Source organism: Pteropus vampyrus, unplaced genomic scaffold (assembly GCF_000151845.1).
Source record: "Pteropus vampyrus isolate Shadow unplaced genomic scaffold, Pvam_2.0 Scaffold387, whole genome shotgun sequence".
In the NCBI taxonomy this organism is placed as follows: Eukaryota; Metazoa; Chordata; class Mammalia; order Chiroptera; family Pteropodidae; genus Pteropus; species Pteropus vampyrus.
Window position 1 is genome coordinate 2,981,547 of NW_011889168.1, and position 17,094 is coordinate 2,998,640.

A 17,094-nucleotide genomic window follows, 5' to 3' on the forward strand; every position below is an offset into this window, starting at 1 on the left:
CCAAGGCCAATTCATCTGCAAGACTCAGAAAAGTATCTCAGCCACTCTCTAAGAATTAGATAAAAGCCATGGTGAACTTGGCTTGATTTATGTCCTTTGGTGCCTTTGTGGTTAGCCAGAAAAGATGAAGCAGGACAGGACAAATTCCCTGAGTGGAGGTGGAGGTGGGGTGCTCAATCCCTGGTCTGAGAGAGAAAACGGTTCTCTGCTGAATGCTAGACAGAATTCAAGTGCACGCCAAAGTTAGAGTCAAAAGGAAAGTTTTTTAGAGAAGAGAAAAAGTGAAGACAAGAGAAAGCAAAGACAAAAAGCCAAGACAAAAAAAGCCTCGAGTGTCAGGGAATCCAGTTTATATATCATTCTTAGTTTCTGTGAATTACAGTTTAAAGACTTTGTATACCCATCTTCCTTTGATAGTATGGGCATACAGTGAGGAGAGATAAGAGTATGTAGCTGAAAAGGTAAGAAAATGTAGCATGAAAGGCCTGCTAGCAATTCTCGGCCTTTGATCCATAGGTTCCCCATGGTTTTAGCTGTAGGGAATGAATGATTTTACTTTTTGTAGGGTACCACTTAAAGCATCTGTTTTCCCTTTAAGATGTGGGGAAACATCTATGGCCATGCTACCCTGAACAAGCCTGATCCAGTCTGATCTCAGAAGCTAAGCAGGTTCAGGCCTGGTTAGTACTTGGATGGGAGACCACCTAGGAAGACCAGGTGCTGTAGGAGTAAAAAATTAACAAAAATAATAAACAAACAAATAAATAAATAAGGGATTGTAAGCTGACAAGGTCCTTGCAATCTGTGAGGTCAACCAAGGGTTGCCTCATCTAAAAAAAAAAAAAAAAAAAAAAAAGATGTGGAGAAACAGTTTGTTAGTAATCCCAACAGAAATTTTCCTTTGTTCTACAGGTTTCCTCGTGGTCCGGCTGTAGGGCTGATCAGCATATTGCAGTCTCTGAATATAGCTTGATTTAACATTTTAGTTCTCTTGCTTCATCCCTACATTAAAATGGTTATGCACAAAATTTGTAAGGTGAAGAAAAAGCACCCACAGTTAGAACTATATATGTCAACATATATGAATTTTTTTCATCAGTTTCCAGGTGTTTCTCTGCTAATCACTCTCCCTGATGTTGCTGGCAGTTGTGACCTTCAGTGGAAGTCTCCTGCAATTCCTTACCTGGAGAGCTGAGGTAACTTCCTGAGTATCCAAAAGCTAGCAGTAAACCTGAGAGTTAGCAGTGGCTCCTCCTGAACTTTGCTTCTCCACTCCTTTCAACAGTCATCCAAACTGGCCGGTCAAATCCTCCTTCACTCATGTTCTCAAGAGAAGAGACAAGCACCTAAGTCTCTGTATTATCACCCTTTTTGATTGAAATGCCAAAAGTAATTTCTGTTTTGTTGTCTTAACTTTTACTAATACAGGAGTGCTTGACATTACAGATCTTATAAATACAGAGATAACTTGTGATCCAACTGTGTTTAATTCCATAAACAAAGATCTTTGTCTACTACCTCCCTGGTTTGCCAGCAGTACCTGTATTGCAAATTTTCCATCCTGAAATAACCTCCTTCAAGAGGCAGACTTGATGGAGTTTTGAGGGCAGGCAGGGAGAGGAGAGGATGCATGAGGAGAATGAGTCTTATAGTACAACCTCCTGGAGGGGAAAAACATATTCTGTAGTTGTTGAACATATGAGAGAAATGTCAATAGAACTGATATCAGGTACGTATTTAGCCTATACAATGCAAAACAAAAAATATTTTATCGAGATGACACCATGATGAAGCCAGTATCTAGTGTAAGTAACCTGAGTCCTACCCAACTCTGGCCCCTCATCATATAGCACCTACTACATCTGGGGTGGAGAAAGTTCGAGGACACACTTTGAAGTGGTCAAAGTCTGCCCTTTGGAACCAGCCCACCTCTTCTGACATTACCACCTTTTTCCCCTTCTGGGTTCCTACCCCACCTGCTCTAGGTGTCAATCTCCTCAATCCCTGTTACCTTATTATCATAATTGAAAGTGTAACAGCCTCCCAAAATATTTGAATTCCAATAAGAGATACCCAAACAAAGCCTCTGCAACCTGTCTCTTCTCTTGAGAACATGAGTGAAGGAGGATTTGACCGGCCAGTTTGGATATATCTTGAAACTCTGATTTAGCCCACATCCACAAATCATGACACAGACACTATTCCCATAAGACAAGAGTTTACCCTTTCCTTAGAAATCTTCATAGAAAGTCCTTCTGTCATCAAGTTCTAGTTTCAAACAGTTCAAACATAAAGCACTTGGGGGTTACTACTATACTCTTACCAAACCAAGACACAGAGGATTTCCTAAATATATAACTATAAGGCTGTTCAGCTCTCTAGCCCATAAATGGTGTGAGAACTAGTTGACACCAGTCCTCAAGGCATTTAAGAAAACAGGAGTGCTTTAACTACCATTTTCCTCTTCAACTTCTCCATAGATCAGGTAGATTTCCTCAGACTGGTATCAGACTGGAAACAGAAGTGTCCTACATACATGTAAACACACACACACACACACACACACACACACCCCTCTTTCTACCTCCAATCTTTCTCAATTGTGTTATGTATAATTAAACCAATATTGACTCTTCCTGGACATACACATTATGCTCAAATGCCTTTAGGTTAAATTCTCAGCTGTTATCAGCATTAAGAGTACAGTTAGATAGCCCCTAGAGTGAGCCTCACGAAATCCTCTCCCCTGATGGGTGAAATATTGGGTAGTTCGAATCATTTCCATTTCAAAAAGGTTTTAAGAGTTACTTACTGGTCATCTCTGACAAAAGTCTTTTGAGCCTTTAATAGAGTGTTATATTTCTTAAAGATCAAAGTCACACAATTCTATGAATAAGTGAATTCAAGATTAAGGCATTAGAGCTAAGTCTAAAAATCTAACCTCTGGCCCAAGTTGGACTCTCAATTTAAATATTTTTAACTTAAATTTAATTTTTTAAAAATCATGCCCATCTGCAACTCTTCATGCTTCCTCCTTTTTTATTTATGTCCTTCTTTCATTTACCACATCCCACAACTACAGTTGGGATTTCCTTTGTTTGCAGCCCATAAATGTAATCTTTAAAAATCATAAGACTTTACATTTTCCCAGTTCTAGCACAGATATGAGATCATCTAACACCTTATGAAGTTTTTATTTTTGAAATTTAATATTCATGTAGGAAATTGAGGCTCGGTGACATCAGTTGTTTCATCCAAAAAGTAGCAAAACAGCATAAAACTCAGATCATTCCAAGATGCAAATTCTTTGATGCACACTAGATCCCCAGAATCAGAAACTCTAGGTATGGGGTCCAAGAACTTGTACTTTAACAGGCCCTCCAAGTGATTCTCAAGTTTGGGAACCATTGGCCTATAAGATCCCACCGTCTGGCCCTTCCCAACATTTCTGACCTCATTTAATTCAACTCCTTCCCTAGACCACTCTGTTCCAAACACCCTGGCCTTCTTTCTGCCTGTTGAATACTCCAGGCTGATGTCTAACTCAAGAATTTTTCATTTGCTATTCCCTCTGCCTAAAATGTATTTCCTGAGGTCTTGATGCAAGACAGGGTAAATTTCCCTGAGTTGGTAGGGGGAGGCCAAGCTCTGCACCGGGAGAAGAAGAGAGTACTTTGGCCGAGAGTATAGAAAGAATTTAACACACGCACCAAAATTAGAATTGAAAGGAAAGTTATTAGAAAAGAGATAACACTCCACAGAGTGTGGTCTCCTCTCAGAGGCAGAGAGTGAGAGGGACAGTGCAAGAGACAGAGAGACAGAGTAAAGGCACTGAGAGGGGCCCTGAGTGTTCAGAGAATTCAGTTTATATGTCATTCTTAATTCCCATTTTTTTTGATATGTATATACAGTGAGGAAGGGGAAGAGTATGTAGCCGATGAAAAGGTAAGAATATGTTGAGTGAAAGGCCTGCTGGCAGTTCCCAGCCTTTAATCTATAGGTTCCCCTGGTTTTAGCCATAGGGAATGACTCTTGGCTCCTGGTTCCCCTTCACGGGAGAATGGGTTGTTAGTAATCCAGCAGAAATCTTCCTTTGTTCTGAAGGAGTCATCCTGGCCTGGCCACAAGGCTGATCAGCGTATTGCAGTCTCCAATTGTAGCTTGATTAACATTTTAATTCTCTTGCCTCCTCCCTACATTATTGGTATGGCCTGTGCCTTTTATATCTTATAGGTCTCAACTAAGAGAAACCTGCCCTAACTACCGTATCTGAAGTCACCTTCCTCAATCACCTATCTCATTACTTTCTTTTATTTTCTTCATAATAATTACCATCACTGGAGGGGAGAAAAAACTTTTCCTCTGCCCTCTTAGGTTTATTACCTGAAGCCTGTGAGTTAAACTGACAAAAGGCAGATTAACAAGAGAAAAAGGCACACATATTTAATTGATATTTTTAATTGAATGTGTGGTGGGAGAAGCTATACAAGAGAGAAGTGAAAACTCCAAAGTGGTGGTTAGACACAGGAGCTTATATACCATTTTAACAAAAGAGTGATAAATCATAGAAAAGTGACTGGACAAAGGAAAAGGGATTTGGGCTCCTAGGGCCAGTAAATTGTGGGAAGGTAAATATATGGGAGAAACTAATAGTAAATAAAGGTTGTTTAGTTGGGTTTATTATGCAGATTCAAGTCAGTGTCATCTCCACTGATAAGAGTCATCTTTGGTGAGTAAGAGTCATTCTCCTCTTCTGTGAACTAACACTGTACCTTCCTCACTTCTCCTTAGAAAAATGAGCAAAAAAAAATTTTTTCTTACTATTCCTGAACCAGCTCTCCAGGGTGGAGACTCTTGTATTAGTTTTATGTTGTTAGGTAAGAAATTACCACAAATGTAGTAACTACAGCAATACAGATTTAGTATCTCACAGTTCTGCAGGTTAGAAGTCAGTCATGGCATGGCTGGTTCTCTGCTAAGGGTATGACATGCTTGAAATCAAGGTGTTGGCCTGGCCGGGTTCTTGTCTGGAAGCTCTGGGGAGAAAATCCACTTCCAAGCTCATTCTAATTGCTGGCAGAATTCTGCTCCTTGAAGCCGTAGGACTGGGATTTCCATTTCTTATTTGGTTCTCAGCTGGGGACTATGCTCTGCTTTTAGAAATGCACTCACATTCTTCCTCACACTTCCCCTTTCATCTCCAAGTCAGCAACAGTGCATTGAATCTTTCTTGTGCTTTAAATCTCTGCCCTCTTCTTCTGTGGCCAACCAGAGGACACGCTTTACTTTAAAAGGGTTCACCTGATTAGGTCAGGCCCACCCAGGATAATCTCCCTTTTGCTATATAACATAACATCAGCACAGAATATCTTATCGTATTCACAGGTTCCAACCACATTCAAAGGAGGGAAAATTATATAAGGATGAGGCTCATTGAGAGCCATCTTGGAACTCTTCCTACCACATCTGAAAGGGTTAAAAGTGACAAAAACAGTAAATGTGGGCAAATAGAGGATACAACAAGCCTCTAAGATCATTTCAAAGTCTCAAAGCCTTTCAGATCCCTCATTCCTCAAAGTCTGCATACCACTTTTTTCAGAGGACAATTTTGAACTCAGAACACAGTTTAGATAGTAATATTTTCTCTAAAACTTATGCTTCCTATGGCAGCTTTCCCAAGCCCTCCAAATTCAAGAGATCTTCTCATGTTTACTTTGTCACACAGATTATCACAAGGCACTCTGACAAGCTTTTGATGTGCCCTTAACAAGATTCCATCTTATAGGTAGGACCATGCCTTCTTCACTACTGTATCCCTACAGTACATGTAGACAGTAAGTTCTAAATGCATGTCTACTAAATGGATGGCATACAATAATGATAGAACTGTCCTGTGATTCCTCCATGACATATTCCTGATTGATCATGTTTGCTGGAATCACTAATTATTGTTTTTACCAACCTGCAAGGTATTTATAAAACCCCATTTAAATTAACTTGCATTTATCAAATGTCTGCTTTGTGTAAAATTTCATGGGGAATATGAAAAATAATAAAGATGAAATCCCTTTCAAGGAGCTTGCTCTTGGATGGAAAAGACTGGCGCATAAACAACAGTAACACAAATCTGATCTCTCCCCTCTCCTGATTAAAACTCTCAGATAGCCCCCAGGTGCACTTGAGTTAAAATCCAAAATCCTTATTATGGTCTTCAAGGCCCTGTATGGCTTTCTCCACACTTCTCCAGCCACATTTCATTATGGGCCAGCCATACTAGGCACATCTCTTTTTTGACTCGAGGTCATCAAACAAACGATGTTTTGGTTGAATATTTAACAATTGCTTCTCCAGAAGAAAAATAAACAAACCTGATTTGTAGCATTTGCCAATTTCCACAGTGTAAATACTCTCATCATTGCCAATTTCAAGCTACCAATGTAAAGTTAACCAGATAACGACACTGCTGAAAATTTAACAATTGGCTCTTGCGAGCAGGTTTGAGCCAGTCCCAGCACACCACTGCTTCAAACATATTTCTTCTGTTTATTCCTTGTAGTGAGTTGAAATTCATACCTACTCAGAACCTCAGACTGTATGCTTACTTGGAAATAGGATCTTTTGCATATTTAATTAGTTAAGGATCTCAAGATGAAATCATGCTAGATTTAGGGTGGGCCCTAAATCCAATGATGGGTGTCCTTAAGAAGAGAAAACACAGAGACCAGTCAAGATGTCATAGAGGTTAGAGGCGTTGTCCATCTCCTCTTGCGATCACACCAAAATTGTGACGAAACCATGGAGTAAACAGCAAGCAAACGGCCTGGATGAACGGAAGTCCTACACTAGGGAGAGAAATAAGAAATCACCTTGGAACAGTAGGAGGGGGCGGAGACAAGAGGCTTCCCAGCCCCACGCGGGCTGAGCGAGACAGAAGACAGAAGCTAGGGCAGCTACAGACGGCAGGTGCAGACATTCCTCTTAAAGGGACCATTACCAAACTTTCACAGTGACAAACTTGCTCGCTCTGAGCTCCAGTGCTGAGGCGGCTGCTTGGGGAGCACCAGGGACATATGGGGGGACACTGAGTTGTCGGGCTTTGGGGTGAGGGCCACAAGGGTTGCTTTCTCCCAGGCAGAAGTGCTAGCTATATCCATTGTTTCTCTGTTGAGTCCTCCCCACTCCCAGTGTGTGGACACAGTTGCCATCATAGCTGAGACATCATCAAACTGTATAACAGAGGTCGCTCTGCCCAGATGATTCCCTGAAACTCCACCCCTACTATCTTGCATCCCTACCCAAGCCATATATAGTGGTTTCCTCCGAGTGCCCTGTGCCCCTTGCTGAGCAGCTACTAGCCCCGCACTGGCAGCAGCCAGCCTCGGTTTCTGGTGTGGCCTCTTGAGGCAGCTATAAGCACAGCACAGGTGGCAGCCATCTGTGGATTGCTTGCTGACTCTTACCAGGTGGCCCTGGAGGGGTACAGGCTGGGGCTAAATTTGGCCTGTAGCTGAACCCTTCTCAGGACTGTGCCATTGAGCCCCACAGGACAGCTACTACACAAAACCACACTACTAAGACTGGGAGACTTAGGAAAATTACCTAATACATAGAAACAGGCACAGAAAGGCTGCCAAAATAGGGAGACAAAGAAGCATGTCCCACATGAAAGAACAGAACAGAGCTCAAGAAAAAGATCTAAACAAAGTGGAGTCAAGGAATCTAAGAGATGCAGAGTTTAAAACACTGGTTATAAGAATGTTCAATGAACTTAGGGGAAGAGTAGATGAACTCAGTGATAACTGTAACAAAGAGATAAAAAAAACCATAAAAAATGGAAATGGAAATTATAAAAGGGAACCAGTCAGAAATGAAGAATACTATATCTGTGATGAAGAGTATATTAGAGAGAATCGACATAGTGGATGAAGTGGAGGATCCAATCATGGATATAAAGGATGGGGTAATGGAAGACACCCAATCAGAACCACAACAAGAAAAAGATCCAAAAACATGAAGATAACTTAAGGAGCCTATGGAACAAAATCAAATATAACAACATTTGCATTATAGGGGTACTAGAAGGAGAAGAGAGAGAGCCAGTACTTGAAAACCTTTTTGAAGAAATAATGATGAAAAACTTCCCTAACTTGGTGAAGGAAATAGACATACAATCCCAGGAAGCTCAGAGAGTCCCAAAAAAGATGAACTCAAAGAGACCCACACCAAGACACATCATCTTTAAAATGCTAAAGATTAAAGACAAAGAGAGAACCTTAAAAGCAGCAACAGAAAAACAGTTAGTTACCTACAAGGGAGCACAGATAAGACTGGCAGCTGATTTCTCGAAAGAAACTTCGCAGGACAAAAGGGCTCAGTACAAGGTATTCCAAGTGATGAAAACCCAGGATCTACAACCAAGATTACCTAGCAAAACTATCATTTAATATTGAAGGATAGACAAACAGCTTACCAGATGAGAAAAAGCTAAAGGAATTCATCACCACCAAGGCAGTATTACAGAAAATGTTGGAGGGACTCCTTTAAGAAGAAAAAAACATGTATGAAAAACATGAATAAAGATTGACAATAACTACATATCTATCAATAAGTACTTCAAATGAAAAAGAATTAAGTGCTCTAATCAAAAGATAGAAAGACTGAATGGATAAGGAAACAAGACCCTTACACACGGACTAAAAGTAAAAGGATGAAAAAATATATTGTATCATAGACCTAGAGGATATTGTGCTGAGTGAAGTAAGTCAGATAAAGAAAGACAAATGCCATATGATTTCACATACATGTGGAATCTAAATAACAAAATAAATGACAACAAAAGAAAACTAAACAAACGTATAGATACAGAGAATATTTTGAGGGTCACTAGATGGGAGGATGGTTGTAGGGGTCAGTGAAAAAGGCAAAGGAATTAAGAAATACAAATGGATAGTTACAAAATAAACACACGGAGATATATAATATAGCATAAGGAAAATAGTTAACAATGTTGTAATAAATATTTAAGCGGGGCAATCACTTTGTGAGTTATATAGATTCTAATCACTATACTGTACACTTGAAACAAATATAATATTGTATTATTGTAATACAATATTTTATGATATTGTATGTCAACTATAATTGAAAAACAAAAAATATCATTAAAAAAAGAGAGGACACGGAGACATACACAAAGAGAAGAAGGCCATATGAATACTGGAGCAAAGTTTGGAGTAATGCAGCCACAAGCCAATGAATGCTTGGGCTACCAGAAGCTGGAAGAGGCAAGAAAGGATTCTTCCCGAGAGATTTCAGAGGAAGCATGGCCTTACTGCACCCTGATCTCTGGCTTCCAGCTGCTAGAATAGTGAGAGAATAAAATTCGGTTGTTTTAAGCCATCTAGCTTATGGTATTGTGGTATGGCTGCCTTAGCAAACTAATACAACCCTCAAATTTTATCTTAGATAATCCCTTTTCATCCTTCAAGCTTCAACTTAAACATCACTCAAAGAAGCCATTTCTAACTAAATCAGATTCCCCCATAAATATTGTCATTATGCTTTTCCTTCAGAGCATGTATTATACTTCATCATGAGAGAGATGATAGATGATAGATTAGATAGATAGATAGATAGATAGATAGATAGATAGATAGATAGATAGATAGATAGATAGATGATAGATAGATATTGATAGATAGAAGTTTTTGTTTACCTGTCTGTATACCCCACTTGACATAAGCTCCACGAGGGCAGACACATGATCGATCTTGTTTGCTGCTTTATTCCCAATACCTAGCAGAGTTCCTGTACTTAGTAGTTGCTCCTTCTTTCTTCTCACCCTCTTGGGTCTCCTACTTCACTGTATGCTCCTCTTCAGTCTCCTTTGCTATGTCCTCTTCATCTCTCTAATCATTAAATGTTAGGAGCCCTTACCCTCATAAACTGTTGGTGCGACTGAAAATTGGTACAGCCATATGGGAAATAGTTTGGAGGTTCCTGAGAAAAAGTCAAAATAGAACTACCTTTTGACCCAGCAATTGCCTTTTGGGGTATTTATCCAAAGAGAACCGAAACACTAATTTGTAAAGATTTATGCAACCATGTGTTCACTGCAACGCTATTCACAATAGCCAAGATATGGAAGCAACCTGAGTACCCATCAATAGACAATTGGATAAAGAAGTTATAATACATATATAAAATGGAATATTACTCAGCCATTAAAAAAATGAAATCTTAGTCTACGGCCATGCCACCCTGAACAAGACCGATCCCATCTGATCTTGGAAGCTAAGCAGGGTTGGGCCTGGTTAATACTTGGATGGGAGACCACCTAGAAAGACCAGGTGCTGTAGGCGTAAAAAATAAAAAAATAAGGAATTGTAAGCTGACAAGGTCCTTACAATCTGTGAGGTCGACCAAGGGTTACCTCGCTTAAAATAGATAGATAGATAGATAGATAGATAGATAGATAGATAGATGATAGATAGATAATAAATGAATAAATAAATAAATAAATAAATAAATAAATAAATAAATAAATGGACTCTTACCATTTTCAATGACATAAATGGACCTAGAGGGTATTATATTGAGTGAAATAAGTCAGACAAAGAAAGATGAATATTACATGATTTCACTTTTATGCAGAATCTCAGGAACAAAAAGAAATGAACAAATTAAACAAAAACAGACTCACAGATACAGAGAACAAACTGGTGATTGCCAAATGGGAGAGATGTTGTAGGGCTGTGTGAAAAAAGTGAAGAGATGAAGAAGCACAAATTAGTAGTTACAAAACAGTCATGGGTATGCAGAGTACAGCATAAGGAATATCGTCGATAATATTGTAATGGCTGTGTGTAGTTCCAGATAGGTTCTAGACTAATCAGGGGTATCACTACATAAATTATATGAATGTCTAACCAATGTACTGTATACCTGAAAGTAATATAAAATAAATAAATGAATGAATGAATGAATGAATGAATAAATAAATAAATAAATGATTTTAGGAGGTTCCACAGCATAGTCCTCAGACCTCTTCTCTTCTCTATCTACATCCAGTTCCTAGGTGATTTCATCTTGTCTTATGGTTTTAACAACCATCTATATGCTGACAAACTTGAAATTTATATCTCCCCTGAACCACAGACTTGTATATCCAATGCCTACTTGAAATCCCTACTTCTGTGTCTGATGTAGTGTTTAATTTCTTGGTCTGGCTGTAGGTTACAGGTGCAGTCACTTCGTGAAAATTCAATGACCATTTTTCCATTTGAATATGATATTTAAGTTTAACATTATTTTTAAAGTGAAAAATCATTAACAAGTTCAAAACAAAACTCCTAATCTTGCCCTCGTCGCCTGCTCCTTGAACCATCGCCCTAATCTTGATATATAGCATATTTATTTTTCTAGCTGTTAAGGGGAGAAACATTGGTGTCATCCCTGATTTCTGATATCCCCATGTCTAATCCATCAATTCTGCAATTCTGCTCTACTTTTCAAAATATATCCAGAATATGATCACTTCTCACTACTTCCTAATGGAAGCCCCCATAATCTCTTCTTCACCCTTTGACTGCCAACAGTCTATTTTCAACACTACAGCCCTGTCACTCCTCATCCCAGCACTTTCTAGTGATTTCACCTCTCACCCAGAGTAAAAATCCAAGTCTTTTCCACAACCAGATCTCATCTCCTTCTGCTTTCCTCCTCAGTCACTTCACATTTCCATCCTTGTTGCTATTCCTCCAAAAATGCTAAGCACAATCCTGCCTTAAGTCCTTTGTACTTGTTCTTCTCTCTGCTTGGAATACTCTTCTTCAAAATATCTACCTAGCTCACTCCCTCCCTTCCTAAAGATTTTTGCTAAAATGTCACCTTCCCAACAGGGCATTCCTCCTCCCCAATCACCCAATAAAAAATAGAAACCCATCTCTCCCCAACACTCTCTAAATCCCTAACTTGCTTTGTCTTCCTCTTATACTTATTCATTTATTATCTGTTCTCGTCCACTAGAATATAATCTCCATGAGACTGGAGACTTTGTCTATTTTGTTCACTCTTCTATCCCTAAGTCTAGACCAGTGCCTGTTAAATAGTAGGTGCTCAATAAATAAGTGAATTCAGAAAGCAAATTCAAATTAAGTTCTAGAATAGATGTATAATGAAACAGCCTTGAGAATATTAAAGAGGAAGAAATTTATTCTGATATCTGTGGAAAAGTAGAAATCAATAATGTCTCATAAAATAACTAGTATTTCAGCATACTCATGGAACATAAATAGGATTCTCATTCTCAGAGAAAGAATAAAAGGCATTACACAATTCCTATACAAGCAAAAATACAACACTATTACTCAAAAATAAAAATTAGAACTCAGTTTTCTTTTCTAGAAAAGTGCAGGTTTAAAATAAATGAAGCCCAGATTGTATTAAAAATGGCAGAGTGAGAGATGTTCCCAGTCCTCTCCCCTTGAAACAACAATAAGTTGAATATCTAAAACTCAACAAAAAACACCCAAAGTGCACAACAGCACATCTGAGCGTGGGATCTGCACATAAGACCTACCACAGGTTAGAACCCCAAATGTCGGGCGGTGGACTGGGAAAAACAAAGAAAATGCTGCTCGCAGCTGGAGCTTCTTGTAGGAGGATGGGAGGGGAGAAGTGATGGGTTCCCTGAACAGCCCTGCCTGGGAGTGCTGTGAGCTCCACACAGCCAGCAGCAGTGCCCAGTCATGAGGACAGAAGGCAGAGAAACAGGGATAGCAGAAAAGCGGGGGTGGCAAAGAAACAACAGTTGACTTTTACTGGCCGAGATTGCAAAACTGAGGCTGAGCCACGGCCCCTATCCCTCAACCAAGAGGACCCCTCCCCCCCCATACCCTCCGAGACAAGACACCGCAGAGCCCCAGGGGAATCTGAGCAAATGCTACCAAAACTGTTGCTAACACTGACAGGAACTGAGACAGAGGGTAGTGAGCATGATTAAACATCTATAAGAGAAAAAAAGACATTATAAAGACTTTATATAAAGCAGAGATCCAAGAGGCTTAGATGCCACCTAGTGGAAACCAAAAGAAAGCGCATTCTTTGCAACAGGCAAAAGAGAGACCTTTATATAGTAAATCTTCTTTCTGGAAAAAACAGCAAAATACACTTCCATTAATGCCCAGGCAGAGAAATAGTCCATTAAATACCATGAACAACCAAGGTGACAAGGCATTCAAGAAAGAGAAAAATCTCCAGAAAATAAGTTTACAGACATAGAAATATGTGACTTAAATGACAGAGAATTCTGAAAAAACTCAGTGAGATCCGAAACAAATCATATCAACAATATCAGGAATTTAAAAAAACAACTAGATGAGCAGAATGAGTTCTTTAGCAAGGAGATTGAAACCCTCAAAAAGAACAAAATAGACATCTGGAGAATAAAGAACACACTGAAAGAGTTGAAAAATAAAACAACGAGCTTGGGAAATAGAGTAAACCAAATATAGGAAAGGATCAGTGATATCGAAGATAGAAATCTAGAAATAAATCAGAAGGAAGAAGAGAGAAACCGAAGAATGAAAAATAATGAAAGAGGAATAGAAGAACTAGCTGATAGCATTGGAAGAAGAAACATAAGTATAACGGGAATTCTTGAAGAGGAGGAAAAGGAGCAGGGATTAGAAAGTGTTTTTAGACAAAAGATTGACGAGAATTTCCCATCTAAGGAAGGAGCTGGAGCTTGGAATTCAAGAAGTCAATAGAACACCCAATAATCTCAACCCAAAAAGGCCTTCTCCAAGACATATTGTATTAAAATTATCAAAAATCAACGACAAAGAAAGAATTCTCAGGGCAGCCAAGGAAAAGAAGACGGTAACCTATAATGAAAACTCATTAGATTATCGTTGGACTTCTCAGCACAAACCATACAAGCCAGAAAGGAATGGAATCAAATATTCAAACTATTAAATGAAAGGAATTACCAGCCAAGAATAATGTATCCAGCAAAACTCTCTTTTAGATATGAAGGAGAAACAAAGACCTTTCCAGACATACAAAAATTGAGAGAATGCTCCACTACAAGGCCTGTACTACAGGAAATACTGAAAGGGGAGAGCTCACCTAAAACAACATAACAACAACAACAACAACAAAAACATAATTAAGAGTAAGCTGACTAGCAGGCTGATAAAAGCAGAGGAATGCAACCCTTACTAGGAACAGAGCATTATAAGCTTAAATAATACGAAGAGATTTGCTATAGCAAGATAGTAATGAACATTCAGCATACATAGAGACAAAATGAGACAACAATGACTGAAAAGGGGAGGATTCAAAGATCCAAATTCGCAAAGGAGAATAGAGATAAGGCACGTGCTGAAGAAAATGGATGACTGTATATATATATAACTATCCTTTACATATTCATAATGGTAACCACACGGCAAAGATTCAGAACCGTTGTAAATAACATAAAATAAGAAGGACCAAAGGGAAAACCTACAAAAGCCAATCAAAATAAAGAAAGCAGAAGCACAAGGCAAGGAAGCAATGAAAATACGGAGCTACCAGAAAGCAAAAGATAAAATGGCTATAAGAAGATCTCATATTTCAATAATCACCCTAAATGTAAATGTAAACAGATTGAACTCACCAATAAAAAGGCACAGAGTTGCAGAATGGATCAAAAACCAAAAACCAACCTATGCTGCCTTCAGGAGACACATCTCAGCTCTAAAGACAAATATAGACTCAAAGTGAAAGGGTGGAAAATGATATTTCAAGCAAATGGCATTCAGGAAAAGTGGAAGTAGTGGTACTAATAACAGACGGAATAGACTTCAAAATAAAAAAGATGAAGAAAGATACTGAGGGACACTTCAAAATGATAAAGGGAATCATGCACCACGAAGACATAACACTTATTCATATCTATGCTCCCAATCAGGGAGCCCCAAAATATGTAAAGCATTACTGACAGAACTAAATGGAGAAACAGACCAAAACACTATTATAGTAGCGGACCTAAATACCCCAATGTCAGATATGGACAGATCATCCAAACAGAAAATAAATAAGGAAATAACATCCATAAATAACACATTAGGCCAACTGGACATAACTGACATTTACAGAGCCTTCCATCCCAAAACAGCTGCTTATACATTCTTCTCTAGTGCACATGGCACATTCTCAAGAATTGACCACATACCGGAACACAGAGATAGCCTCAACAAATATAAGAGGGTTACATCATGCCAAACATATTCTCTGATGATAATGCTTTGAAACTAAAGAACAACTGTAAAAAGAAAGCAGAAAGAACCACAAATTCATGGAGATTAAACGACAGGCTACTGAAGAATAACTGGGACAGAGAAGAAATAAAAAGCGAGATCAAAAAATACATAAAAATGAATGATAATGATAGTACAACATATCAAAACTTTTGCGACATGGCAAAAGCGGTCATGAGAGGAAACTTCGTATCATTACAGGCCTACTTCCAAAAACAAGAATGAGCCCAAATAAACAACCTAACATTTCATCTTAAAAAAATAAAAAAGGAAGAACAAATGAAGTCTAAGATTAGCAAAGAAAAGAAATAATCAAAATTAGAGCAGAAATAAATGAAATTTTAAAAAAATAGAAAAAATAAATGCAACAAAGAGTTGGTTCTCTGAGAAAGTAAATAATATTTACAAACCTGTGTCTAGACTCACTAAAGAAAAAAGAGAAAGGACACAAATAAACAAAATCTGGTATGAAAGGGGAAATTACGATAGACACCACAGAAATACAAATGATCATATAAGATTACTATGAAAAAGTATAAAACAACAACTTCAACAACCTAGAAGAAATGGACCAGTACTTAGAAAAATATAATCTTAGACTGAATCAAGAAGAACTGGAAAATCTAAATAGACCGATCAGCAGAATGGAAATTGAAACAATCATCAAAAACCTGCCAAAAAGTAAAGAACTTCAGGACCAGATGGCTTCACTAGTGAATTCTACCAAACATGCAAAGAAGATTTAATACTTATTCTCCTCAAACTCTTCCAAAAAAATCAAAGAGGAGGCAATACTTCCCAACTCATTTTATGATGCCAATATTACTCTGCTACCAAAACCTGGTAAAGATAACACATGCAAAAAAGAAAACTGCAGACCAATATCACTCATGAACACAGATGCAAAAATCCTAAATAAGATACTAGTGAACCGAATATAGCAACATATTAAAAAGATTATACACCACGATCAAGTGGGCTTCATCCCAGGGGCACAGGGATGGCTCAACATACACAAATCAATTAATGTGATATACCACATAAACAATTTAAAAAATAAGAATCATATGATCATATCAATAGATGCAAAAAAAGTCTTCAACAAGATACAGCACCCATCTATGATCGAAACACTTAACAAAATCAGTATAGAAGGAAAATACCTTAATATAATGAAGGCCACATATGACAAACTCTCAGCCAACATTATATTCAATGGTGAAAAACTAAACACCTTCCCTCTAAGATCAGGAACAAGTCAAGGCTGTCCACTATCGCCACTTTTATTCAAGATAACATTGGAGGTCCTAGCGAGTGCAGTCAGACAAGAGTAGACATAAAAGTCATCCAAATAGGAAACGAAGAGGACATGGTTCCATAGTGTAGCGGTTAATATGTCTGCTTTATACACAGAAGGTCCTGCATTTGTGCCCCAGTGGAGCCATGGTCATGGTTTATGGCCATGCCACCCTGAACAAGGCCGATGTTTGATCTCAGAAGCTAAGCAGGATCAGGTCTGGTTAGTACTTGGATGGGAGAGCACCTAGGAGGACCAGGTGCAGTAGGCGTAAATAATAATAAATAATAAAAAAAATAGGAAATGAAGAAGTCGAACTGTCAATATTTGCAGATGACATGATTCTCTATATAGAAAACCCTAAAGACTCCACAAGAACACTACTAGAAACAATAAGCAAATACAGTAAAGTCTCTGGATACAAAATCAACATTCAAAAATCCATAGCATTCCTATAGTTTAATAACGAAGTGTCAGAAAAGAAGTGGAAAA

At 38.4% G+C, this 17,094-nt stretch overlaps 2 pseudogenes; both read left to right on the top strand.

The window, feature by feature from the left end:
* Window positions 1–610: 610 nt before the first annotated feature.
* LOC111731590 lies at window positions 611–729 on the top strand (annotated as a pseudogene).
* Window positions 730–10,242: 9,513 nt separating this feature from the next.
* Window positions 10,243–10,361, top strand: LOC111731585 (annotated as a pseudogene).
* Window positions 10,362–17,094: the final 6,733 nt, after the last annotated feature.